We start from the raw sequence: 25749 nt of genomic DNA on the forward strand, positions 1-25749 counted from the left end.
CTTCTCTTCTGCCTGGCCATAGCACTCCTAAAAGCACTAACCATGATGCAAAACACCAAATAAAAAAATACAATGAATAAACTGCAAATAATGTAGCAAACCTGCCATCTTGGGGAGCTAGGAGGTTTGCAGTATAACCTTCTGTTTGAAAGCCCGGTAATAAGATGCATTGGGCCTCATTATGACTGTGCCGGTTCAGAAACACTGGTGCTGGTAAGCCTACTGGCAGCAGTGTTCCCAGACCGGCACAGTATGACTCTTCCTATTTTTGGTTTGGTGTACAAACCCATGGGATACCCTTATGGCACCCATGGGTGGGGGGTACAATCCTGTGCCTCTAGTGTATGTTTTTGGGCACCTCTGTGTGGCCCAAAGAGCAGGGTATGGGCTGGTGGCAGCTCCATGATGAATTTGACAGGTGCTCTGAGTATCCTCCATTTTGGGGATACCCAGGCCCTGAATGCACTGTATGCCTGATTGGCTGACTGACTGCTGAATGCCCTTCTGAGTGATTGGTTGCCTGAGTATGACCCAGCAGAATTAATGACAGACAGAACAGTATATCTGGGGGACCCTCACTGCTAGAATTACTTCACAAGCTGAAGCTGATACTTGAAGCTTATCCTTGAAGCCCAGCTGGAAGAAGAAGATTTGCTGCTGCATTTGCTTCGACCCAATCCGAAAGCTGCCGAGTTCATCGAGGACTGATCCGAGAGAGGACCTGGTTAAGTGCCCTCTTCCCGAGCTCTGAGGGACCATCCAGCACCGCTAACCTTCGCCAAAGCTCCCTGGAAATCAGACCCTCAACAGGCTGGTGACCGCAGATGGGTACCGCCGAGGAGAACGAAGAGAAGCACCGGACATTCCATCCACCATCGTCGACAAGGGTTCGCAGGTTTGCTATAACCTCTGGAGGCCCATTGAAGCTGTGTTGCCCAGAAACGGGGACCGCTTGATGCCGTGCAGTCGATGACTGGAGCCGCAACGCTCCATTGATTAAGACCTTTGAATTGAAGGAATCTCTCGACCGCACCGATGACCGCTTTGTCCAGCCGGAGAAAGTCAAGGCCGCCTACGTGCCGAGGAGAATCCGCTGGTGGGTTTCCCGCCACCCGAAGACCACAGAGATGCCGGACAACTCAACGCCCTTGCTGGGCCAAAGTTCCTCATGGACTCTTTGTGGTCCCGAACTATTGACATTGAGGTGCCCCGCACGCCTCATCTTTGCAGGACGTCTTCGACTTATCGTCGACGAGCACCACCAGGACCGAAGCTACTGCCTCAACGCCATTGAACTTTTCATAGAGGATCATCGACACCAAGTTCACCTTCTTTGAGGCCCATCGACGATCTGTGGCTTCTGCTTTAAAGCGAGACACTCAAGAAAGATCCATTGACGCCTCCTTGAAGAACTCTGCTATTCCAGGTACATTGGGGGTGGTAGAAACATTTTAGAAGGGAATAAGACTCATTGAATAGTATATGGACTGGGCTTGTAGTATATCTTTATTTTACAGGTTGCCCAGGTGGGGGGATCCTCATACAGAGTTGTAACTAATGTACTACTCTGCCAATTGTTCTAAACCAACTGCTTTTCCTCCTGTGTCTATGGTTGGTTACCTTTATTAATTGCATTTGACAAAAGTACAGTTGATGCACTTTAATGAAATCTGATAATTGTGCTATCACTAAGAACTGTATCTATTTAGAATTATAGATTAACTGGGGACAAAGTGAGTTATTGTGATTTTGATCGAACATTTAGCGTCTCTCACTACCGCTCTAAATGACCTTACATGGTTAGAACCTCTCATTAAAGCAGCGGCTGCTATAATTCCATCACAAGCATCCTCATAGTCGCATGACCTAAAGCTCATTACATGGAACTGTTGTGACTATAACAACCTAAAAAAATGGATGCTGAAGGCTAATAAAGAAGCACAGCCACATATTTTTGTTGATTCAAGAAACCATGTCCCAGGCGCAAATGCAATTTGATGGATTTACTTCTTTTTTTCACCACACAGCTCGTGGAGAAGGAGGAAGTCCTGCCGGTGGCCTGGCTATCCTCATGAATAATAAGCCACATTTTACCATTAATCACATTTATGAAGCCGATTTATATCTTTTTATAGATATAAAACTAGATTTATTACAAAGCACAAATTTGTTTCTAATCTCTCTATACTGGAATCCCTCTCTTTTGTCAGTTCATCAAGCATGTGACGTACTTGAGAACACCCTCTTAGAGGCCTTTAAACATACTCTGCTTGCTGAAATCTTCATTGGAGGAGACTTCAATGCAGCTTTCTTTCCCGGAATTAATGTAAAACTCTGTGAATTGAATCACTCAAAGTCATCTGGACAAAAGGGAAAGGTGTGGGTGCAGTTTCTAAAAGGATGGGACATGCATATAGTACAGCCTGATACCAAACACGCCTCTTTCACCTGGAAAAGAGGGAAGTATTTATCTTGGATTGATTATATGCTGACTTCCAAGACTCTATCTGGTGTGCTTTCTCTGGCGAGAACCATAGATCCTGCCTTGGGTGACCATCTAATGATTATGACATCGATGGTAGGTCAGCTCAAACACCTGCTACATGATCCCAGCCTTGCCCTCATTCAGGTTGACAGGCCTAAGCTTTCGATCAACTGGAGAGATTCTACATGTAGAAAATTCTTGTTTCTTGTCAATCGTGATCTATGGAAGAGTTCTACTGAATATTTAGATGATGCTGAATGCATATTAAAATGGAACATGAGGATGATTGCTACCCATCTTCACACAATTGCCTCAACACACAAAGAGAATGAAACGTACAAAAGCCCTGTATCTAAGCTCTCCCAGGAAATTATGTTTCTTAAACAAACAAAAAAATCGTGACCTGCGAAGAGCAAAGACATCCATCTTAGTCTCCAACACAAACATATATTTGCACACAAAAAAACAATTGGGCCTCATTACGACACTGGCGCTCCCTTAATGAAGGGTGCCGGTACGGGACAGGCACCGTTCATTACGGGATGCCCTATTACGAGGTACCTTTGCGGGACCCGCTCGGAACGTCTGGTCAGACCAGATGTCGTTAGCGGGTCCCGCAAGGGGACCGGGGAGCTCATAACAGGCCCGTTATTAACGTGCCCGTTATTAACTCCCCCCCATTCACATTGAGCCCTATGGGTGCTCAAATGGGAATGGGGATGGGTTTTTTCAATGAGGAATTACCGGGTCCTCCAAGGTTGGAATGGCCTGGTAATTCCTCATTGAAGGAACCCAGAGCTGGAACCCGGTATGGAGGCAGCCATGCCCTTACCAAGGGCATGGCTGCCTCCATACTCGTAATGAGGCCCATTGTGTTGAAATGTAGGCGTGATATTGTCAGAACACAAGCTCAAATCTCGTTAAAATATAATCAGGAGATGGTTGAAATGTTATGCAAATATAAAACTAAAGATATTTAGAAATATCTTAGAACTACAGATAAAGTCCTGAACTTAGAATTTTATTCTGTGATCGATGGACTAACATGGACTTCGTTTTTTCTCAACAAATATACTCTGCAAGCAGCTTTCTCTGCAACTGAAGACCCCCAGAATGTCGTAGAATTCCAGATATTTGTCCCTGGGGGTTCAATGACATACTTGTGGCAATTCATAAACTAAAAGGCTCTAAATGTGCAGGGCCTGAGGGTCTGCCTCCTTGCATTATCAAAGATGATCCACTCTTTTGGGCTAATATTTTACTTGAGATATTTCGGTCAATTTTCAGAACTAAAAAAATGTCTCCGTCCTGGCTTACCTCTATATTTATTCCATTACACAAAAAAGGACCAATCAACAACCCTCATAATTTCAGACCCATAGCCTTAATTGATGTAGCAGCTAAAATATTTGCTGCCCTTATTCTTCAAGAGGTAGAAGTTACAATTCGCAATAACGAGCTTAAGCACAAGTAGGTTTCCGCAAAGCTATGGGTACTCCACTTAATGCATGCATTTTAGCCCATTTTATAGCCTTTGCTAATCTACCGGACAAAGACCCAATTTTTGTAGCATCCTTAGATCTCAAAGCTGCCTTTGACAGTGTAATCAGAGGTATCTTGTGGCAGAAAATGCTTAACGCAAACTTTCCCCCTTTTCTGGTTACACTTACTGCTATGCTACACTACAATACCAACTTCAAAGTATGGATTAACCGTGCGGGTACCCTTACTGAAGCTATTCCAAGCTGGATAGGTGTAAAACAAGGCTGTGATCTGGCAGCCATAGTGTTTAATCTTTATATGGCTGACCTTGATAATATATGGAATGGAGAAAAATCCTTTGCAGCTCGGTTGGGAACGTGTAATCTATCATGGCTAGCCTATGCCAATGACGTTCTCCTCTTTGATAGAACTCAATCTGGACTCCATATTAGACTGGAGAGCTTCTTATTATATTGTAAGCTAAATAATCTCACGGTCAATCCACAAAAATCAAATATAATCATTTTTTCCAATCGTAAAAAAGTACGTCATTTCACCTGGTCGATTGATTGTACGCATATAAATATTGCACAGAATCTAACTTATCTGGGCTTTAATCTTACAAATAATACCTCATTTAATAGAGTGAAGAAACTGCAAATGGGGAAACTGTTACCCTTGAAAGGGCAAATGAAACTAATCTGTCACAAATTCTGCAGTTTTTCTCTCACACCTCTCTTTGAATTCTACGGCAAAAAAGTAGAAGCTATTCGTCTTTATAGTTTGGAGATGGTTTATGTGATTTGGCACCACTTTTTGACCGCCTTGAGGGCATTATGTGGAAACACACCTTGAGGTTTGCATCATATCTACCAAATGCAGTTTTGAGGCACGAATTAGGGCTGAATTCACTAGCAGTTCGATATAATTGGCGTCTCCTCACAAACTATTCAAAAATGCTTTTTCCCCCAAAGAACTTGATTTATATAGAATTCAACAAGATGCTATTAGCTAATCATCCAATATCTGTTGCACAGTTTAAATACAGAATGGATAATTTATTAGAATAGATCAATGTGTTACCTTGTGATCTTCAACTGCATATTAACAAGGTGAAAAAAAAAGCTTTTTCTAAATGATTGGGCAGAATGCGTAGATCAGCTTCATTCATATACCTCATTTTCTGAGTACGTAAAATGTACTCATACTCAAACACCTCGTATGTCTTATTTGATCTTATGTCCCCGCAAAGAGGTGCAAAAGACATATATGTTGTTTAGATTAGATCTTTTACATACATAAATGCGGACTGAGCACTGGGGTAAGAACGATGATCCTTACTCGGATGATACCTGTAGATTCTGTAATGGGACCCAAGAATCATTGAAACATCTATTTCTCTTTTGTTCCCATTTTGAAAAAACACGGGTCAGAATGTTGAAAGAATTTACACCAGCAAATATCATCTTTGCTAGAAATTGTATATGGTTGAACTGTATCTGGGGAACAAATAATACAACAATACTTGCAACTGTACGGTTAGAAATGTATAAAATAACGGAGATGGAACTTAACCCAATGTAAACTCTGAAACATATACATTTAAGGAATCACGGTGTTTTTTTATTTAGCTTTTTATGTGACAAATATTACGCAATTCGACTTCTGTATATTATTTGCTAGATGTAGAAATGTATACTTATTTTATTGTATATTTATTGTTTTGTAGTGACTGTTAAAATAATGAAACGGATGTACTAATGTGTTTTAATTTGTAAAGGTGCTTTGCACTAAAAACACATTTTTAATTAAAAAAAATGTGTGCATATAACCTGAACCTTAATTATATAAAGACTGTGTTTTCACTAATACAGTGTGTGGGCATTCCTTTGTGAGTGCTTGGGAACTACACTGTACTTAAGAAGCAGCCTGCATCACCTCCTGATGAGCTAGGTCTTGATTGGTCGTCCATTGTTACCAACAATAGAGAATCTTGGGGTCCTCTGTGCCTCTCCTCTACCATATAGAGAGCAGGAGTACAGACACCCCCCTCCAGTCTTTACACCGCCAGTCACGTAATGAGGCCCAATTGTCTGTGCCGCGGTTCTTTTGGAGCAGGGTGTGAAAACTATAAACCACACAGTTTGATTGAACTCTATGTAGGTACCATTAATACCATCACAGGTCTGCAAGGACTTTGAAAATCAATTGCCACCAGAACCGACATTGAACAAGCTGCAATTTCAATTGCTACAGGCTACATAATACAGATGCACCTGATTACATTTCCAGACCAAACCGCTCTCATAGTTAAGGCCACATTTACCACAATTATAACTGTTAAGCATTTCCTTTTCTTGAATACTCCAATCACTACAGCCGCAGCCATTTTTACCTTTCCCGCGTAAATTATTGTCAGAATCTGTGTCTAGTTAAAAACATCCTCCATGGGGCTTTTTATTGATTTTCAAATGTTGTGTTCTTTAAATAGACTAGATTTCAGTGGTCTGTGATTACCTCAAAACGCACTTCAGTATTTTCCAGTTTATTGCTGACAATTATTACAGGCTGCCTTTCTTTTAACAGCAGTTACTTTTTTCAAAAATTGTACAAGCAAATGCTGCTTCATGCAGTGTGCTTAGAAAATGCACCACAGGATGCAAACGTCCATGTTTACCGCAGAGAGACATGTCTGTCTCTAATGCAATACCCTATGAACACCTTGCCATCAGTGGAACATGGAGCGCCAGGCTGCTGATCGGGAAAATGCTCACTCAGGCGTGCCATCGTTTATCACCGCTGTGTACATGGGTAAACGAAACATAACACTTAAATGAACACTTCCTAATCTGTACTATACTTGTATATTTCTAACTGGTAACAAACAGTGTAATGTACCATATTACTGCAAACAACTATGTGTAACTTTGTTTATAACCTTGTAACATAAGCGCCCAGATGCCTCCGGGTTAGGCGCGCTATATAAATGTCAAAAATAAAATACATAAATAAATAAATAAAACGTGCAGTCTAAAATGAGCGAATCGTAAAATAAAACCCTAGTCTTCTTTTGTCTCGTCAAATCGCATTCTGCTTGCACCTTAATTCTGTCAATGTCTGCCTTGTTTCGGGAGCAAGTACCACATCCCAAGAAACCCACTGTGTGAAGCTGGGACTCACATCTCTCTGCGTTTACAAACAATCCGTTAATGTCCAGATGACCATCACTTGAGCTTCTGATGCTCGTTAAATATATCAAAACGTCATAACGATATGTTGACAAAACGTGCAGGATATCTAGACAAATCTCGAATGCAAATGGTCGGAAGGCTGCTGGAGTATTGCCAAATAAAAAGTGGCATTGCTTAATATTCAAAGTGCAGCAGATGCATGTATCCTCTAACCGTGATATGCCCCCACAAATGCTTCTTTGGAAATCAATTTAGAAATGAAATGTTGCCTCCAGCACTTCATCATAATTCATTCATCAATAATAGAGGAGAGCAAACTGGCGGGGCTCCAGCCGAATGACCCTCTCCGGCCAAGCAAGCCGTTGGCAAATGTTGGCAAATGTTGTATCCAGTCTATCTGTGGCAGGGACGTCACTTAGGGGTCGCCAGAGGTCGCAACTGCGACCTCGGAGGTCTCCCTTGCGACCTCTATGGTCTCCCTTGCGAGTTTTATGTTATTTTTTTATTTTTTTTGTAATGCAAGCTTCTGGGCTGTGGCCAGCACCGTGTGGCTCTTTACATCTGGCGTGGCTGGCTTTCTTGTTCAGGCCCCTTAAAAAAAAGAAGAAAAATAATAACAGGAGTGCACCAAGTCTAACACTTTCAGCAGTGATCCTAAATAAGAAAGAATAGGGATACCAAATAATGTGTCTTTCTGGAATTCTATACAATAATTGCTAGACTCATTAAAGGTTTATTTCAGGCACACTTCAGGGGGTGAGTCACTAATTTAGTATGTTCTTAAACGCCTCAACTCAGCCTTTCATCCTTCTTAGGGTGATAAATGGGTACCAACACAGGTTGGGTGATATTGGGTGTATATTTTTTCTATATAAAGCGCTTAAGCGTAAGTGCTATATAATAACACATCATTATCATTTGGTCATGGACGTCTGCTTGCATTCACAGTAATTTGGCAATATGTACCTATACACACTGATCTTAACGATACATATGACGATCCATTCTTGTATGAAATGTACATCACATTATAGTGATTTCGTAACCATATTTTTCGTAGTGTACAATGCTATGTGATGCCACTTCCTGTTTTGTCAATGGGTGTAAGGTCGTGTTCCATCGCTTCCCGCAATAGCACTTTGGGTGGGGTCAAATGACATCACTTCCTGTGATGTCATCAGGGGGTCAAGGGTCGTGTGATGTCACTTCCGCTACCCTTGGAAATTTGGTGAAATGACGACCCTGATCTGTGGTCGATAGAATTGAGGCAGACGAGTCTGGGGGTAATGCCAGATAAAGCAGAAGGCGTGGGTGGTAATGGGGTGGATGTAAACACATGTGCATCAACGAAATGCCTGTTTATGGAAGTTGGAAACCTTATAGATGTTACCTACTCTGTGAGACAGTGTAAGGGTTTATCAACTCATTTGTATACAGAGGGAAGGGACAAATGTGACCCACATGCAAGCGGGCCAGAAAGCAAGATGGGCGAACAGTGCCGACTGTCGGACAAACCTATTTTAGCCTACATTTACCCCACCCCACAGCAGCACAGCTGGTAGTGATATGATATGATGTGGCATTTATAACGCGCCTATACACAAGTGTTTCAAGGCGCGATGAGATGGTGCTCAGAAACGTACCAAAGCTACCTGCCCAGTGCCAGGGTTGAAGAGGGCAGAAGAGGGCAGAGTCTCACAGATGAACAAGACCATTCATTTTGTTAGGACTAACTGCGGAACTAATATCCAAATGGGGTCCGAGTTACTGAAGGCAAAAAGGTCACACTGGGTGGGTAAGGGTGGGAAACACCTTCCGAAGATTGGATCACCCTGGCTTTTAAACACCCTGCTTGGGCCCATAAAATCCTTCAGAACGGAAACACCGAGAGGCAGATCCACTCAGATATAGGCTTTCTGTCATTGGGTTCTTTCTCTTCACCCCAAAGGATGGAAGATCCCCATATTAACTCACTGCCCTTTTGGCACAGTAGAAGGAAGCCCATAGCGGCCTGTATATGTGAAACAGTTCCTTATTTTCAGCATAAGAACAGATTTGCCTGTTTAGAGTCACTTGAAGAGGTGGCTTGATGGTTCAGTCTGAATACTCCCCTATTCGAAACCCCGAAATAGGCCCTCTTTTAGAGGTGGTTAAATCATTGAATGACTGGGGGAAGGGGCAGTTAGTTCTTCTCATGGCCAAGGTCGGGTGGGGAGAAGGCTGTTTAGTGATGAGCCTAATCCAAGTCCTGCTATGGAATATTGCCGGGTTTAGGGGTAGGGTTAATTATCTGCACTGGGAGTTTTTCATTACAAAACATCATATATTAATGTTTCAGGAAACTTGGGCCACAACCCCAATCCAGATAGAAGGGTTTATGCTATTTTCTGTACCGGTGGTGAGGCGATGTGTAAGAGCGAGACCCTAGGGAGGGCTTGCAGCCTATATATCAATTAACTTTGCACTCTCTGATGTACGGGGCATCAGGATGGACCAGAACCTTCTCTCAATTGCACTTCAATGCAGAGGGGTGAGGAGCATAGATTGATCAATTATTACAACAATAAAGGGAACAAATGGGCACGTGCAGTTTCTCAGATATTGAAAGAGACCATTGCCCATGAGCAAAGTGGAGCGCACAGAGTACCTGTAATTGTGAGGGGTGACTTTAACACAATACTTGGTACGGAGGAAGATCTGCTACTAGAAAATGAACAAGATGCAGCTTTATCTATACCTAAAGCAGTGTTGACGGATCCTGACACATCTGACAGAGGACTAACCGTAGGGGAGATGCTATTTGAGGTAGGTTATCGAACCATACATGGGAGGACTCCATCACCCTCCTCTGGAAACTATACCTTCTCTAACAGTAGATTTAATAGTATATTAGACTACATTTTAATCCCAATTAAATGGTGGGCAAATGCGCGAGGCTTCAAGATAGGTGAAACGATACACAGTCACCATAATCCCATGATCCTAAATCGGGCATGCACGCCCAAGGACAATAGCCCTCCTTCTTCACTTGCCCATGTGGCGTAGTCAAATGAGTAGGTCCTCAGAACAGTTCGATGGACACCTGCAAACGAGGGTATACTATTAAGCAGGATCTTCTACTCTTCTAAGGATGAGATTTTGACCTGTTTGCAATTCTAAGGTAACCCATGTGAATGTAAGCACACGTACATCAACGACATGCCTATTTAAGGAAGTTGAAAACCCTATAGATATTACAGACTTTGTCGGACAACGTAAGGGTTTATCAACGAATTTGACAACATAGGGGAGGGGCAGGTGTCACCCACATGCAAGCAGGCCAGAAAGCAAGATGGGCAAACAGTGCCGTCTGTCAGGCTGTCAGGAGATCATCAATGCTTTCTCCAACATTATTTCATGTCTTGGAAGGATGGCTCAGCAGCAACGTGCTTTCCTTGGAAACATGATGACACGGAGCAACATGGGTTCGATCCTTGGGACTGCGCTTAGAAACCTTTGGGTATTTAGCACGGAAACCTTTGGGTATTTAGCACGTTATGAATAACATATCATATGATTGAATTGTGGCAAGATGTTTATTATGCCATGGAATGCGAGGGAAGATGCTACTATACGTAGAAGGTCATGGCTCTCCCAGAAATGTAAGGGAAGGAGGCGGGATCTAATATCTGCTCTCAGGGGTAAACCGCCTGACATTAACTGTATTAGAATAAGGAGACGAGACCCGTTATTAGACCCATTCACCCTGAACGAGACACACTTGGTATTACCAAGGCAAAGGTGGCTTAAAACCCCTGGGTTGGATGGGGTGACAAACACATTTTTTCTAGGCCAGCCTGAAGTCTGGATTCCAGTTTTGGCACAGTTCGACTGGTGAGGCTCCTGGATGGAACAGCTAAGATATTTGCAAGCCTGCTCCTTAGAAGACTCAAGGCATTTGTAGAGGAAAATAACATATTTACAGACACGCAAATTGCTTTCAAGTTAGGTACGCGTACAGCCTTCCACGGTCGTAATATTTTTTTTATACTGGCTAAGTAGGATTCCTGTCTATGTGTCCTTTATGGATCTGAGTTCAGCCTTTGACCATGTGGACAGGAACCTCCTGTGGATAATGTTGCAAGGCCTTGGAGTACCACCACCACTTCTGCAAACCATTATAGCCCTTTACAAAGACTCTAGGGTGGAGATCCGCTATGGCATAGGAGGAGAGCTGAGCAAGGAAATTAAGGGGTTCACCAAAGGTGCGTCCTGGCCCCCTTTTATTTAATTTATACACTAACCCCCTCAAAGAATTATTGCTCACTCTAGGTACAAATGTACCAAGGTGCAAGGGAAGGAGTCTTCTGGTACTTAGCTACGCGGACGATATGCCACTACGCCTAGATCAATGCAGATGTTGGTTGGTGGGTATGGGTCATACAGGGCCGATAGGGCACTTAAAGCAAAGGCTAAAAAATGTAAGCTAATGTGTCACTCTGTGTCTGCCAAGGATTTATTTGGACAGGCAGTTAATCAAGGTCTGTACGAGCTTTGAATACCTCGGACTGAGATTCAGTGACAGATTAAGCTGGGCTGATCACCTATCGAAATCAGGGATCCAAATTAAACAGACAACAGGAGGGATATTTAGATTTCCTAAAATTCCTCACCAGATTACATGCTAACCATGTATACAGGGAAGGCTGTGGCAGTGGCGACATACAGGCTTATACTGAATCGACTGTGCTGCAAATGGAAGAAAATATGTTTCTAAAAAAGCTTATATCTTTCCTTCAGTCTACATTGAACCGCTTACACCATTTGGAAACTGGGCTGTCCTATATAGCAGGCTTGCTAGCTGCAAGACCGATTTATTTTTTGCCGTACTACATGGATCAAAAGGGGAAACAGTTTAATAACCAGAGACCTGATTGACAACTTGTTGGCTCATAGCAGCAGGGATGAGATCGACTGGTTAGCACATATGAAGTCCCTGCTCCGCAGGTCTGATTCCCTGGAAGGAAGCTTCCCTTCTGTGGGCAGGGAAAGGCAGAAACTACCTGACTTTGACCTTGGGGGTAGTTATCTGCAGGAGGACCATGTGATGGAGAACAAACTCCAGAGAGTCAAACTAAAACCTCTAGATCAGAACAATCCTTTACCAGCACTCCTGAGTGACACACATTCACCATTTGCCCACTGTATGGCCTATTGTGGTGTGGACAAGGAATCCCCATGTGTTTTAATCACCAGACTTATGTACCCCAGTTTATAGTACTGGAACGAGGAAGAGGGATGGAGTAATGAGAATGACTAGACGCGGTAAACCCATGCCATGCTCCAGTCATTGGAAAAGGCTGACCAGTGCTGGGATATTCAAATATGGCACAGGTGAGCAGAATGGGAGGCTGACTGCTCCCAGCATTGGTTGGGACACGGTAGGAGAGGCAGCCGCACATTTAAGCAGAGATGCTGATGAGACGGGTGTGCAAGGTACACTGCAACAAAGCAGGAACCAAGGAACCGATGAGACGCATTCCCGGTCAGCAAGTGGAAAGAAAAGAAAGTGGTAACACATGAGGGACGGCAAAACCACTAGTGAAGACCGGTAAGACTAGGGAAGGTGAATGGGATACCGGGGCTCTTCAAGACGAATGCTGTGTACCGTTGACAGGACGAGAAAGCCCAGATAAGGGAGCTGAAGTGTGTGACACAAAAACTGCAACTGTTGAGAAAGGGTTGGGGACCCAATATATTAAAAATATAATTTGTTAGCTACGTAAGAAGGTGAAGGGTGAGCTGAAAAGGCTGAGAATGCTCAGGGGCTAAAATGCCTCCTTGAAATGTGAAAAATGTAATAAGGGAAGAACCATAACCCGTTTGGAAGTCAAGTGATATCCAGAGAGCAAGAAACTGGGTATTGTAAAGAACTATATGGGGAGAAAAGTCACGGCAGGAGTCATCCCCCTTGAGACTGTGGAACATTGTGTAAGTGGAGAAAACTCAACGGAAGAGTTGTCACCCTTGAGACTATGGAACAAACATTGTGTGAGTGGAGAAAACTCAGAGGAAGAGTTGTCCCCCTTGAGGATATTGAAACATTGCGCAAGCGGAGAAACTCAGGGGAAGAGTTACCCCCCCCCCCCCCCGTTGAGCTAGCAGAAAATACAATTGTAAAGAACTGAGTGATACTTGAACAACCAGAAGGAATCTAAGGGAAGGGAGTGCCAGTGCCCTCTTTTCTGGGAGAACCTTATTGATCTTTCTGTTCTGCATGTTACAACTTTACATTTGGAACTCTTAAAGGAATGGTTCGCCCAAAATTTTTTATTTCAAAAATAGATAGGCAACATAAAAAAAAAACGATTGGCGTTTTTTTTTTCGAAGTCCCTCTGTAAAATTTTGAGCAATTCAAGCTCAAAGATAGCACATGGGGGCATCCATTTTGTGAAATGGATGCCCGCCACTGTGCTCGCTTTGGCTTTTGCAGCACTAATGAAGGAAAAGCCAGCCAGCTGTAGTAAACAAAAGCTACCACTGGGTGGCTTTTCCTTCATTGGTGCTGTACGCGGAGGACAGGGACCGGAGATAACAGGCAGAAAAGCTGGAGCTGCATCTCGGTAAGTGCTATTTTTTTAATAAAAATAAACACTAGCTGCGTTTTTTTTTCTAAGTATTCCGGGCTGGAGGAGCCCGGAAAACTTAGAAATAAAACCGCAGCTTTGAAAACATTGTATTTATGTTTGCGGTCGCTTTTGAAGCGACCGCAAACATAAATACAACGTTATTGTGTTTGAAAACGCTGCGGTTTTTCTTTCTAAGTTTCTCAGGCTATAGGTAGTCCTAGAGTGTTCAGAAAAAAGGAAATCAATCGTGCTAGCAGAAGAGCCTTCTATACGAGTTTGAGCCATATGAGGATCACTCGTGGTGGAACCATTCAAACGAGTTATATTGTAGGTTTGAAATAGTCTATGCCACTTTTTTCCTTGAATGTTGGAATCTTGTCATATAGGATTTGACTTCTGGGTGCCATCAACCATTAGAACAACTGGGGAAATTTCACCAATCTTAGCATTAAAGTCACCCAGAATCCAAATGGGCATGTCGTGAGAATATTGTTTTAACACAGCCTCAATTACCTTCAGGTGTTTTAATATCAGGGACATTTTGGGGGGGTCATAAATATTAATTATGATGAAAGTGGTGTCCTCATTTTTAATCGTAGCTATTAGAATATTTTGGGGTCGAGATAGATAGTTTTTCTATAGTCCAGGGACTCGATACAGATATAAGCAGCACACCTTTTGGGCGACCCAAAGGACCTTTAGATGCCAGTTCATTTATAGTGCAACGATTGTCAATTTGGATCTCATCAGTGAGCCATGTTTCTTGGAGAGCGACTATTTGGAACATGTCAATATTGCTTATAAATCCATCGGCATCAAACATGTGAGTGTAGCCACGGGTATTCCACGAGCAGAGGAAACCAAAATATATTGGTAATTCTCTAGTCCCAGCGAAGTGGTCCCTGAAGGATAAAGGCAACCATTGTCAATAGCCCTCAGTGACAGTTCCGGGGGACAGGGAATCCTTAGTAATTAGATTTACATTTACTGATTTTTGAGTCATGCTTAGGCAATTAGGTTTTGGTACTCTTGGAGCCATCACAGAAACTGGTTTATGTTCCTTAGAAGGGAATTTTATATCAAAGCACGTTTTACCAATTGGTCACTTGGTTAAAGTGATCTCAACTGATTGGGCAATATAGCCAAGTTTGGGGAGATTCTCCTCAAAACCAAGTACATAGGTTAGGGTGGCATCGTTTTTAAAGCACACATTAGATGTATAATGGTTTTCTAATTCAATTTTGTCGACAAGAAAGATGTCATTAGATGTAATTACATGGAGTGGACCCAATTCATGAAATAATTTCAGTATTGCGGTTCTGTTCAGAGGAACATATGATTGGACCGCAGCAGTTTGAGTGAGTTGGAGGGCAGCCATCAATGAAGGAGGCTTGGAAAGACCTTGACTTGAGTCGGATGTTAGAGCAGAGATGTCATTCTTTCCAGTGGTTGCTACAACCCACTCTTTTGGGAGTGTTGTTTGCCGATCTACAACTGTGGGCTCTGTTGCAGATGATACCATTTACATCCTATTAGGTTTCTTTAATTTCCTTTTTTTCACGACTGCGTGAGGCCCCTTTTTGGATGCAGATAACAATTTCATAGGTTGACAAGGATTAACAATAGACACAATAGGGTCAACATAGGTAGTGTTTTGATGTTTTTTTAGTTTGCTGGGATGGTCTGATCGTAGCCTTTCCTGAACGAATGGTGTTCGATTTACCCTTAAACGCATTATGTGACATTTTATTTCTGTACATAAATGCTTGAAAGATGCTGTTGGGTTTTCTATGTGTTGGCCGAGGCAATGATTTACCAGGTGTAGTCGTTCTTGTAGGAACACAATGATTTTGTGGTGGTTCTACTGGCTTTGTGATGGGTTGAGTGGCACGAGTTCTTCTCAAGCTCGTATGAATGAGCAGAGATTGGATTTCGACTTTAGCTTCTAATAAGTTGCATTTGTCCAATAAACTGGTGAGAAGATTTTCAAGAGCTTCAAATTTTTCATCAGAATTCATGCTGGAATCATGCTCACTATCATCAATACCAGGGCCACGCTCAGTGGTCACACTTTTTATAAGGGGATCATCAATAAGTTTGGATGTCGTACCAACTGATTTGAACTTAAATAATGACAAGTTATTTAATACGGGGTCAATAGAAGTATGATTCTTATTTGCAGAGTTATGGAAAATGGAAGGGAAGTGTCCAAGTAGAATAGGAGGAGTGAAGGGTTTTGAAGGAGGCGTAAAAAACGCAGGGGTTATTAAGGGATCTCCAATTGGCATTTCCAGTTCATGGCCTAAATATTCCAATTCGATTTCTTCCAGTTTGGAATCAGGTAGATCTAAAGTACCTGGAGGAGGAGGGGCTGGAGACACTATGAGATCAAATTCGGTCTTCAGCTCCTGATTAGCCTCAGGAGTGGGAATTATACTGGCGATAGACAGGGCGGGGGTACAATTTGGCTCTTTGTATATTTTCGGAAGTGTAACTTCTAATAGTACAGATACAGGAGTGGGATTATGAGCAGATCCGCCCAGTATGTCATTTAGAAGTTTCGAACTAACACACCCAAGGACACCAGATATTTCATTAATCAGCTCATCAGTAATAATAGAACAAAGCTTGTCTGACACAGGTATTAACAGTTGTGAGGGTTCAACAGTTTGTTCGTCAGTCAGCTTTAAAACGTTTTTTGCAAAGTAAGCATTAATATGATTATCCTGAACTGGTGCTCTTGAAATAACCTTAGGAATACATATTCGTCTATTCCTCAATGTTTTGTGCAATTCTAATTCATGAGCATAGTTAGCCATGATGCAAAAACAGAATAACAAATGCGTATAGCTGATCCTAAGCAACAAAAAATGGTCAAATACGATTACTAAGCAGTACAGCCGTATTCAAGAGGATATGAGTCAAAGCAATTTGGGAAGCAATATACGTGAAGTGAAGAAACACAGCTGCTTCCAAGACAAAAGGCAACCGCTTCAACCACTATGAACACTGGACAACTATCAGGTTATAAGAAAATGGAAGACCAACGTGAACAAGCTTACAGCTGCCCAGCAGGCAACTACTCTGCAGGCAATGCGATTGTGCGCACTAAGCAGGTTTTCCCAATGAGAGGGGAAGAAAACACTATAAAAGCCTAAAGAGCGTTTATAACAACATGGGACTATGTAAAGCTATTGTTCAGTTTTGTCAGATTTTACTATACATAATCATACTAATTTCACCACAGCACTAACGTGTGTGGGGGAGCCGCAATGTACATAAATATTTGTGTAACACTGTGAGTATGACCCTGTGGTCTTCAAGCCATATAGTTGAGCAACACAGCAGCTCAGCAGCCCAAGAACATGTGCAATGTGCCGTGCATGATAAAATTTCAATTAAAAAGAAACAAGTATATTCTAAAACTCTGGTGTAAAACTCTGGTAACTTACTTGATGCTTCGAAAGGATGTTGAGTGCTATGCCCGTCAGACAAACTCTCATATATCACAGAGGGGGCATGTGGAGAGCATGCGAGCGGAGAACAAATCGAGGGAGGAAGAGAATATAACAAATCGAGGGATTATTTGTACATTTCGGATGTAGGCCCAGGGCTAGTCGCACCTTAGTGATCAGCCTTAGATATTGTGCAGCAGACCGGCATCTCAATAGGCTCAATAATAATAATAATAATAATAAGACTCAATAAGCTCCTATGACGCCTGTTCCTCCGGTCTTCCTATAAGACACTTGAGGCAGAAGGGCATTAATCAGGCGAGGAGACAGATGGGGGAAGAGGTAGAGGTGTGGACCGACAACTTGACTGCGAGCAACCGAACAGCTACTTCGTGCTACTTCCGAAGCGCGCGGACCTCTGCCTTAGTAGTTTTTCAAAAAAGGGTGCGTGGCCTCTCCTAAAAAAAAATTACAGACAGTGTATTTAGTGACTATAATACACTATTAGTGTGTATAAATATATTAGCAGGTGCAGTAATGTGCAGTATTGTCCATAAAGTCCACATGGCTCGAAAGTGAAACTGAAGATAGCAACTCGTAGCTCATAACACGTTGAAGATGTTGAAGATGCAGGGAGCTCCCAGCCAAACAGCTACTTCGTGCTACTTCCGTAGCGCGTGCGCCGTAGCACGCGGACCTTTGCATTAGTAGTTTTTCAAAAAAGGGGGCGTGGCCTCTCCCCGTTGAAGATGTTGAAGATGCAGGGTGCTCCCAGCCAAACAGCTACTTTGTGCTACTTCCGAGGTTATTTTGGCATGGACACTAGTGCACCACTCGGAGCCAGGTAGGGATCATATATCGTGAAGGGTGATGCTACTGTCAATGATAAAGAATGTTTGAGCATCGCAAGCGTTAAGCTGGAAACCTGGAGACAAATGATTGAGGAAGTATGCCAGGGGTCTGATGTCTGCATTGAGCAGCAAGTGGGAGAGTGGTCCCTGGTAGACACCTAGGTTTAGTGTAGTTGGTCGAGATGTGATATCACCTACTTGAACACAGGTGGTGTGATCAGTGAGGAATGACAAGATCCATGTTAGGGTGCAGTGTTTGATGGCCATGGTGGAGATAAGTCTGTTAATGAGTGTGGAGTGATACACTGTATGGCAAAATGCATAAACCTCTAGCAGGATGAATACTGTGGTAATGTTGTTGTGGAGTGCTTTGAGGATATCTTCCTGAATACAAACTAGAACTTTTTCTATACTTGTGAATGGCCTGAGCCCCGACTTGCTGCCATGTAATGATTCAAATCTTTCACAAATATATAAAACTGTACTGTGGTTCTTTTCCCAGTATTTCTGCATGATATAGGATGATCAATAAAGCATCGTAAATGGTTGGATCACCATAGTCAAGGGAGGGGATTGTTTGACAAAGAGAAAATGATTGCCACTTTCAGACAATGCGAGAGAGCCTTTGGCAAGGTGTTGCTTTTGTCCTGGATAAAAGATGCAGGCCAAGTAAGGAGCTCGCCCCCTGACCTACCCATGAGGCTGTCAATCAATGAACAGCAAGTAGTTGATATCAGAGAATGCAGGAACGTTATGATTAGGAATGCAGGTGGTGGCGAGGAAGTTGTTCTTTCCCTAGTTATGCTGACCTGAATTGTCTGGATTTTATCCTTAAATGCTTGGGCAAACTTGTCGACGAGTCCACTAAGGGTGTGATGCGACTTGAAACCTAAGGAGACTCACTCAGATGATTGAATATTGTAAATGCTCAGAGGAGGTGTTCATGGAAGATCTGACTCTGTAGTGAGAGTAAGCTTTTACATTTCTTTCGATCTTGGGTGACATTCTCTGGCTTATATCTCCCAGGCAAGATTGTATGCAGGGGATTTTCTTTGGCAGTGATGGTCAAAGAAAATAGGGTAAATGAGACAGAGGGACACATTTGGAAAAGTAGATCAGCAAATTGAGTGATTGTTGCTGGAATCTGTGTCTAACCTACTTGCCACTGGACCTGGTTCCAGAACTGGCTTGACCCTTTTCTTTTTACTGATACATTAATGCATACTTGCTTGCTGAACCTCCTGTGTGTCTAGTGTGTCAGTTTGCTTTATCATGTGACTTGTTGATTTGAAAGCCAGATTCATTGAAATGTGTGAAAGTCCACATTTCTGAACAGTTCACTAGTTTTAATAGTTTAACCCTTGAATAACAACTTTGTACAAAGCATTTTGTTAGTTCTAACACTGAACGTAAAATAGGAAAAGATGAAGTGCTCTCTGTTGTCTAAATTCTAAACTGTGGAACCTGGAAGCCAAGCCTGAAAACCCCACCTTTCAGACTTCACACACTTGATCCTTAGCAAATCACCTTTCCTTGCTGTGCCTTATTTCTCTTAATTATGGTCATTTATTTCTTTAGGATCACTGAGCAGTGATTTTGTTCTGTGAGGAAAGTCTCATATCGGTTTATAATCTATGTTGTTACTCCATAAATAATTATGTTTGCTGTTTGTTGCTAATGGTGGGAGGCAGGATGCCAGTGGTGGGTCTTGGGTTGAAGGGAGGCAGAATGCCAACTGAGGGAATTGTGTGGTGGATATTGGGTACACAGGGTGGCAAGTAAGGAGGCAGTAGTCCAGCTATAGGTCTTTTGCTGTGCCAGCTCGTTTCTGGCTCTTAGAACGAAGCCATATCCCGTGGCCTGGTTCTGGATCAGCTTTACCAATGAATTTTCCAGCATCCCGACCTCTTTACATTGGTTTAAAATTAAAGATGACATGGGATCAGATGTAGACTGTTGTCAAATTGCAAACTGGGAGTCCGGGCCACCTGGTCTGAAATGCCAGCTTTCCCATTTCACAGAATAATATTATCAAATAATTTTGTATGCCTTTTGGTATATGAGGTATGTTATCCTGGGCAGGGCCTCTGAGAAAGCACAAACAACTGAAAGACATCCTGTATGCTATCCACAGATCATAAATGGAAAGTAATGTCAATAATGTCTCCTTTATGTATACTTGAGAATGTTTGGGTCGGGAGAGGTTGGTATTGTGTTTACTTTCTCTGGATGTTGAGGCCGCTGCATTGTGGGCTTGTGCCACTGCAGCATAGGCCCCACCCCTACTAGAGTCATAGGTGATATAGGGGATATTCCCCGTGAACAAAGTGTACTGAGAACACACTGACCACAGAAGAGGACAAACACCTGACATCATCTTACTTCATCAAACCCTACACTGGCAGCTAACGTTTTACCTGATCCGTTTCCTGGCTATCGTTAATAGCTGCAATAAATTACACATTACTTTAATTCTGCACTTATCCCACTTTGAACGCCTGCAGTGCTGCATCCCCCTGTGGGCATGCACAAAAGTCCAACAGGGAGAAAGATGAAATATGAAAGAATGACTTACAAGAATGAAGGAGAGGGCAATAAGAGAAGGTAAAATAAAAAAGACATATAGACAGAGAGACAGGTATTAGGAACAGAAAAAGGGGGAGCAAGGGGGAGCAAGAAAGGAGGAGGCTAGCAAGACAGGGGAAGGAAATAGGATGAGTACAATAAGGTGAATAAGACAGACCATGAGGAACAATGAAAGTGAAAATAGATGAAGAAAAGAAAATGTGAAGCGAAAAAGACTTTCAAGGATAGGTGAAGAGGGAATAAGGTTATGAGAAAGAAAAATAGAAAAGATCAAGAGAAAAGACCAGGAGCGGTAAAGGAAGGCACGGAGAGGGAGTGAAAAAAATGGAAAAACAAGAAAAGAATAGGAAAGAAAAGAATGAAAAAGGTAGGAAGAAGGAGGGAAAGAATACTAGTGAACGGAAACAAGGAGCAGGAATAAGAGAACAGGGGTAAGCAGGCAGTAGACAAAGAACATTGTAAACTCTTACTTGACTGCTGAATTAGAAATATCGAGAGGCTCGATATTAGGTCAGTAATCCTGAGACTAACATGCCCTCTATTTAGGCATGCTCACTGGCTATCCCAAGCTCACCCATAATTTAACTTCTAGTACATTTATATATTTTTAATTATCTGTCTTTCAGATGTATTCCTTTTAATTTCATGGGAAACTGCTCTCTGAATGTTGTGATTTACAATAAGACTAAAATAATGTTAATATGCATGTTGTATCTTGCTTGCTGTACAATGCCTACTGTCTTTGGGTTGCAGGCAACCCACTAAAAGTCCTGTTCGTGATAGGAACGAGGATATCCAGAGGGGAATGCACACTACACTGAACTTTGGATTAGGGTGATTTGTAAGAAATGTAAATAAATGAAATAAATAGAGGGATGGAGGGACGAAACTATCTATGACTAAGTGGATTGGAGGTGGAAGTGGCGGTCTGAGAAAGAACAAGAAGAGTGGACAGATATGGTGAGACATGAGATGGAAACTGAAGATGACACAAGAATATAAGGCAAGAGATGAGGCATATACAAGATGAGAAGTTGGGGCTGAAAAAGGAATTCAATATAACCAGGGGTGTTGCTAGATCTGGAAAAGATCTGGGGCTGCACTAATGTGGGTACTGTCGGGACTGGGGGCTAGCTAGCATTTTGGTTGTAGCCCCTGAGCTTCTATCCGGGGCTACAACCAAAATCCCCAGGGCTATAGCCCTCTCAATGCCCTCCTCCCCCAGCAACACCTCTGAATATAACTAAATGAAAAACTGGGAAAGATAAATGTGGGAGCCAAACTGGGGGAGATTCTGGCAGAGTGACAATTTCAAGAAATAGATGTGAGAGAATAAGAGGCGGAAGGAAACTTGGGGGCGTATGGATGTAAGAGAAGGAGCAAAATGAAGGTGAGAGGAAGACGGGAAGACATGGCCGCGAGGGAAGGGTAGTGATGGGGGTGGCAGGTAGTGAGAACTAGACTTGAAGAGTTAGTGCTGAGAGTACTGTAGGCGTAGAGGTGGTAAATAATGAAAAGGATTGACATTGGAGGTCACTAACAGTGAGGGCAAAGGGACAGGGGCGGGCTAGTTAGGGAGGAACGTAGGCATTTGTCCCTCAGGTTGGCTGGCCTGTTTCTCCCTGGGCCAGTGGTCTACTATTTAAAAAATATTTGAAAAAGACAAAATCCTTCAGACTCCAGCCTGCTTCAAAGGAGCCAACTGTTGCAAGGCCTCCTCAGCTTCTGTGTAAATTATGTGATATTGATATTGATATTTTATTTCTATCGTGTTCGTACACAAGTGTTTCAGAGCACGACAAGGCAAGGGAGGGGAACAGGGGAGAACAAAACAGCTATCTTAGTAGGCCCAGTGACATTGAGAACACGCAATTGCATGGGAGAGGAGGACAGGAAAAGTGCATGGAAGGGAGGAGAAGTGGAAAGTGTAATGCAGTGGAGAAACAGATAAATAACAGTAAATAAATAATAAAGGCAACACACAGTGGTAGTGCAGCCAGCAATTTGCAAGTGCTAGGTTTAAGACAGCAGACAGGGTAGGTCTGATAAGTGCAGGAAGAAAAGGGGGCTGTATGGGTACAGATACAGACCCCAGTGCAAGGGGTGGCCCAAAGGCAGTGCAGGAGGGTGGCGGGGTGAGCAGGTACCTGGGCTCGGAGGGTGGCCAGGTGCACGGTGCCAAGAGAGAACAGATCAGCAGGGGAGAGGGGGAACGAAGGCAGAAGAAAAGAGGAAGGTATTGAGGGGCTTCCGGAACCGGAGATAGTTCTCCTCAAGTTTTAGTGTGGCAGGGAGGCTGTTCCAGAGGGAAGCCCCAGCCGAAGACAGAGATCTACCCCCAGCTCATTTCTTTGAAAAACAACTGACCCTGAGGGAGTTGGAGGTAGAGGATCGAAGAGCTTGAGAGGGGAGGTATTTGCGGAGGGATAGCTGAAGGTATTTTGGACCCAGGCACCAGAAAGCCTTGTGGACAATGCAGAGGGTTTTGAATTTAATCCTTGTATCCAAATGTAGAGATTTCAGAGCTGGAGAGATACGATCCCAGGGCTTGAGGCCAAGGACAAGTCTCGCAGTCCTGTTCTGGATTAGTTGCAGAGGGCGGAGAGTAGATGCAGGTAGATTTAAAAAGAGGCTGGTACAATAGTCCAAACTAGAGTGAACCAGAGCTTGGGATACCATGAGCTTTTGGGGAAAGGCAGAGTACCTCTGAGGAGGTGCAGTAGGAAATTTGACTTTTTAGAGACCTCAGAGATGTGGGCGGAGAAGGAAAGGGTGGAGCCAAAGATGACCCCGAAGTTCTTGGCCTCACAGGTGGGGGTAGGAGGAGGGCCAAGGGAGTCCGGCCAGAGAGTGATTGGAAAGGATGGTGAAGGTGTGCCGATGAGAAGGATCTCTGTCTTGCTGGCATTCAGACAAAGATCATTGGTGGCACACCATTTCTGAATGGCAGTTAGGCAATCAGAGATGAGAGAGGGAGAGGAGGTGGCAGGGGGCAACCTGAAAATGAGTTGAGTGTCATCAGCGTAGCACTGGAAATTTGAGCAGAAAGTGGCAATTCAGTGGGCGAGAGTTGCTAGGTATTGGTTGAAAAGCCAGGGCGAGAGGTTAGACCACTGGGGAACACCACAGGTATAGAGGAAGATAGATGAAAGGAAGGACCCAAGTTGGACCTGGGAGGGTCGATCTGAGAGGAAAGAGGTCCGCCAGGTCAAAGCCTGATCAGTGATACCCAGGTTTTCACAGAGACGGTTGAGCAGGATGGTATGGTTGACCGTGTCGAAGGCAGAAGAGAGATCGAGGAGGATGAGGACAGAGGGAATGTTAGAGTCAAGGTTGGAGAGCAGATCTTCACGGATGTTCAGGAGAGCAGTTTCCGTGCTTCTGGCAGCTCTGAAACCAGACTGGTGGTCATGGAGACAGCCACCAGAATTGGAATGAAGGTTAAGCTGAGAGATGGCCAACTTTTCCAGGAGTTTGCCCAGAAAGGGAGTAATGGAAATTGGGCGATAGTTAGCTGGACAAGAAGGATCAGCTGTGGGTTTCTTGAGAAAAGGATGGACAAAGGAGTTCTTCAGAGGGGAGGGGAAGGATCCTGAGGCAAAGGTGAGGCACTTGTCTTGAAATCAACAGTGTTGCAGATGTACCTGGGTGGCCCCCAAATGGGAGATGACTTTTCAGGCCGCCCAGTGTTAATGTAGACATTTAATTTGCATTTTCCGGAACCCTGAATCTTAATGTTGGCACCACTGTGGTCCATACATCATTGGTCTGTTATGTTAATGTTGATGTTAAAGGACATTTGTACCGCACAGTATCACCACCGGAGTGGTCCCCTGGCGCTCTGGAGGCTCTGAAAGAGGAGGGGGGTTGAGTTAGTGGGTCGAAGCAGGAAAAGTGCAAGAGAGCAGTGATGTGCTGTTGGCGGCGTCAGCCCGGTGGGTCCATTGGCTGGGCCTGGGGTGTTTGCGGCCGGTAGTCGTTGTGAACTGTTGTGTCTATGTGTGTTTTTTTGTTTATTGTTGCAATGTAGTGACGTTTGTGCGGTTTGTTGTGCTGTAGGTTTTGGTTGTGTTTGGTTTGGAGTTTGAGAGGTGTATGCAGAAAGGGAAATGTGTTAGTGGGGTTGGTTAGTTTGCATCTCTGTCCTGAATTGAGGCGCTTGGCTTGCGTAGTCTCCCCTGATGCGCCTCTGTCCTGATCTGGGTCTGGCTGGCATATAACGTTCCTTACCCCTCTGGCCCCCAGCTCTATCACTTTCCCTCATAGCCCCCCCTGTCCTTCCTTCATACTCCTGTGGCCAGTGCACCTGCCAATGTCAACATCTCAGGTAGTGTGGTGATTGCCAATATCTCGACAATTCCACAACACTGTGGTACCTGGTGGTAGTTAATGGGAGGGCCAGAGGTGTTGGTGGGGTTGGCTGGGGTAGTTGACTCAGTCTCCGTGCGTGTCGCCTGTGTTCCGTTCTATCCGGTGTCATCTGTCCAGGTGCCGTGGGAGCTTCCCTGTCGGTTCAGGGTTGCCTGTGTCCTTTCCACTTTAGTCATCCTTTTTCCTGTTTCGGTTTTCAGTTTTTAATCTGTGGTGTTGAAGAGCCAGGTTTTTAGAGATTTCCTGAATTTTAGGTGATCTTCGGTGTTACAACTCTCAGCCACTTACTACAACTCCTACTTGCCAAGGAAGTAAGGGTGTGTATCTTATTAGAGTGTGTCCTGTGTTTCATTCTGTAAAAATGCTTCTATGTTCTCTTGAATTTTTGTATCACTAATGAGTCGTTAAAAAAAGAGTTTGCATAGCTCGCATGGATATTACTATATTGTGCTTATAGAAATGGGTGTTGGATTGTTTGTAGTACTTTTGGGCACGGTTGAAAAACACACAATGGAAGATGTAACATTCAGGCATTAGAAGACTGCAAGCTAAGGGGGCTCTTTCAGAGTTAGGGAGATTTTGTTATGAAATATCTCCAGAGAATTTGTCTGCCAGTGGTATTTCCAAAAATGCACCTAATTCAGAGTTCACACCAACGCAGGTGGTATTTCTGGAATACCTGCAGTGGTATGTCGAAAACACCACCTCCACCTGTGGTCA

This window comes from Ambystoma mexicanum, chromosome 2q, assembly GCF_040938575.1.
Source record: "Ambystoma mexicanum isolate Mex_15411 chromosome 2q, UKY_AmexF1_1, whole genome shotgun sequence".
NCBI lineage: Eukaryota > Metazoa > Chordata > Amphibia > Caudata > Ambystomatidae > Ambystoma > Ambystoma mexicanum.